Source organism: Colobus angolensis, unplaced genomic scaffold (assembly GCF_000951035.1).
Source record: "Colobus angolensis palliatus isolate OR3802 unplaced genomic scaffold, Cang.pa_1.0 Scaffold153, whole genome shotgun sequence".
Lineage (NCBI taxonomy): Eukaryota > Metazoa > Chordata > Mammalia > Primates > Cercopithecidae > Colobus > Colobus angolensis.
Window position 1 is genome coordinate 535,450 of NW_012114633.1, and position 3,929 is coordinate 539,378.

Genomic DNA, 3,929 nt, shown 5'->3' on the forward strand with positions numbered 1-3,929 from the left:
TAGTTTCTTCTTCTAAGATATCATTTCTATTTTCCTAGATATCATCATTAAATTCATTGTTCACCTGAATTCCCTGGGTTAATTTCCTAGAAGATATTTAAACACAGGATACTTAACTCACCTGATAATTTTAAGACTCATCATAGTTTGTGTATAATAATAGTATGCTAAAATAAACATAACTCAAGTTTAGACATATATAGTGAAATCAGACACATCTAGAAAGAGGGAAAACTACTATTAATTTTTCAAAACAGAAAAACTGTAGCTACGAACAGGAAAAGTTTTGCTACAGTAAAAAAGTCAATGATATATGTTTCACTTGTATATTTCCATAAACTAATGATTGATTATCTTATCAAAATGAACAGGACCCAATAATATTGCCAATAACAGATCTAATAATGGCATTACATTTTGAGGAAAAATGTTGTTTGTTTTAAAAATAATAGAGAATGAGTCATAAGAATGACTTCATCTTATAAAAATTAATCTTATTTAGTAAGAATTAGGGTAGGAATAAATGAATGGATTTTAATACGTTTCTTCTCACTGATGAATCTTAAGGACACTGGATAAAAAAATAAAAATCATACATAGATAAAAATGAAAAACAAAGATCGGAACACCCAAATCTAATAAACAGTGATATTTAAAAAAATATATTCAAGTAAAAATTCAAGATAGTCAGGGAAGACATTTAAAATAAGTAAAATGTCCATTAAAATGAATCAATTAGCTGTCTAGACATTCACTTAAGCCTTGTGCTTAAATCCTATCTCCACTGATTATATATGTGACAAGTAAGTCACCCAGTGATGTTTTGGATTGAGTGGCTTTTTATTATGATTATTACTGTATGGCCGTATTCTTCAGAGTGTGAATTCTCATCATTTTTCTGACAGTTCTGCTTGGTTTCATTCCCTGATTATTTATTTATTTATTGCCACCACCTTACTGCAGGTTACCATCACATAATATATTGTCATAGGTAACTTTTTTTGACAGGTTACAGTACTCCTTTTGATTATAAATGAAGCCCCAAGGTAGAATGTTTACAAAGAAAGGAATCTTATAATGACAAACTCTTGGGCAGGACAATTCTAGTCACCATGCCATATGACTTTTGAAGTAGACAAGCAAGGAAAGAGAGACAAATAACAGGGATGCCTGGAAAATGTTCAAATTATTTTATATTTCAGTTGATGTAATGTAAGCTTTTAATTGACGCTTTCATCGCTTACACCAATTTACTTTAAATTCTTAACTCTACATATTCGGAGTCACCCTTGCCAGCCATGTGATAGTGATGCTTGTGACTTGAAAGGCATGCTACATTTTTAGGAATATGTTACTTCCTCTTCCATCTACTCAAATTTCTGGAAGAAGCTCTCTATTAACCAGTTCAATAACCTGACAGCAAAACCCTAACTAAAAAGTGTGTGGTTATTGTGAATCAAAAAGAAGTTTAGTCTGAAGTTAACATCGCACACTTGACAGATAGTGGCTTTGCTTAAATTGCAGGAACATAAAGTCACAGAATGGCAAGTTAAGTCCTAGAGCCTGGGAGTCAGACACAGGAGTGGAAATCCAGTTGTGGAGAATGAGAAAGTAATTTTAGAACTTTGAAACTTGCTTGAATCTCAATTTCCTTATGAGAGGTGAAGCCAGCTGAGTTTCTGTGTTTGGTGGGGACTTGAAGAACTTTTGTGTCTAGCTAAAGGATTGTAAATGCACCAATCAGCGCTCTGTGTCTAGCTAAAAAATTGTAAACGCACCAATCAGCACTCTGTAAAACCTCAGCAATCTGCACTCTGTAAAATGGACCAATCAGCACTCTGTAAAATGGACCAATCAGCAGGATGTGGGTGGGGCCAAATAAGGGAATAAAAGCGGACCGCTGGACCCAGCAGCAGCAAGGCGTTCAGGTTCCTGTCGATTTGCGGGTTGCTTTGTTTTTTTGCTCTTCATAATAAATATTGCAGCTGCTCACTCTTTGGGTCTGCACTAGCTTTATGAGCTGTTAACACCCACCGCGAGTGTCTGTGGCTTCATTGCTGACATCAGTGAGACTACGAACCCACCGGGAGGAACAAACAACTCTGAACTCGCGGACTTTAAGCACTGTCACGTTCACTGCAAATTGTCTGCAGCTTCACTCCTGTCACTGAGACTACGAACTCACTGAAAGGAAAAAACTCCAGACACATCTGAACATCTAAAGGAGCAAACTCCGGACACACCATCTTTAAGAACTGTAACACTCACGGAGAGGGTCTGCGGCTTCGTTCTTGAAGTCGGCAAGACCAAGAACCCACCAGAAGAAATAAATTCTGGACACACTTACATGAACGATACAGATAGTAATACTTTGTAGTTAAAAATAAAACCTATAAAATGCTGCGTTTGTTGTAGAAATAAGTAAATATTTGTTTGCTAGAATTCTCTCACAGAATCCTAGTGTGCCACAAGGAATCCTTATGCCACATAAATAGATATGATAGCTTTTGGTAGCAGAGATGTCTGGGAGATTGAGGCAATATAATATATGAAGGGTAACTTTTGACTCTACTTTTTATCAACTCCATTTGGTTTCCTCACATGTCCGATGGAGATACTAGTACCAGTTTACCAGTTCATGGATTAAAAGCATGTAACTTACGTTGCACAGCCCCTGGCTTATTAAGTGCTAATACTAATGTTTCTTTTTATTACTGTTATTTGTTGGAAACTTTGTTCATACAATTTAACAAAATTATAAAAGGCAGTGATTCTCACCTCGTGGATCATTATCTTACCTCTTGAAAATCTGTGAGTAAGATGAATGGCAAGGTATAAGTTTTTAATCTTAATAAATCTGCTATAATTTAATATAAACCAGGCTCTTTAATCTTACTATATAATGAAGATTGCTATAGCTCTATTCTTCTGATTCAAACTGCAATGCATAATCACTTTCCTTGGGGGTGTGCTTTTCTAACTATTCGGTTTAGGTAATTCGTAGAGGTTCTGAAAAGCCTCCTTGTGCATAGGTACTAGAAGAGGTTTAATTCTTCTCCTCTTGCTCTGTTCTTTGTTAATCCTCGCTACTAATTTTCAGCCTCTAAATCTGACATGTAACATACACAGTAAAAACTAAGATATAGTTTTATGCAAACCATCATCAAACGCAGTCCTTTATGGTCTATACAGTCAAGCACTTAGCTACAATTCTCCAAATACCGTAAAAAAGAAGATAGTCATTTGTGGGATTTTATGTATTCCGCAAGAAGGATGTATGAAAGGGATTGATTATTTATTGTCTGGCCAGTGATAACAATAGCCTGTTCCACAAAAACTGTGCCTTATTTTTTTTTTTTTTCTCTTCTAACTAGTATTTTGATTGTGTTAGCCTTGTGTTAAAGAAGAAAAACTGATACTGGGCTGGGCGTGGTGACTCACGCCTGTAATCCCAGCACTTTGAGAGGCCTAGGAGGGTGGATGATCTGCGGTCAGGAGTTAGAGACCTGCCTGGCCAACATGGTGAAAATACAAAAACTTAGCCAGGTGTGGTGGCGGGCACCTGTAATCCCAGCTACTGGGGAGGCTAAAGCAGGAGAATCACTTGAACCCAGGAAGCGAAGGTTGCAGTGAGCCGAGATCGTGCCATTGCACTCCAGCCTGGGTGACAAGAGCAAAACTCCATCTCAAACAAAAAAAAAAAAATGAAAAGTTGAAATTATACTTTCATTTTAGAGATGAAAAGTATGAGGAGAATGAGATGGGTTCACTGACTTACACGTGACCACATGGCTATTAAGGGTAGATTAGGGACTAGAAATCTTGCCCTCTACTAATCTAGTAATCTTTCAATCAAAAGCAGTCTTTCACCCAGCATCCTACTTTATGAAATGAACTTTTCATTTCTATGTATGTGAACAACTCACATA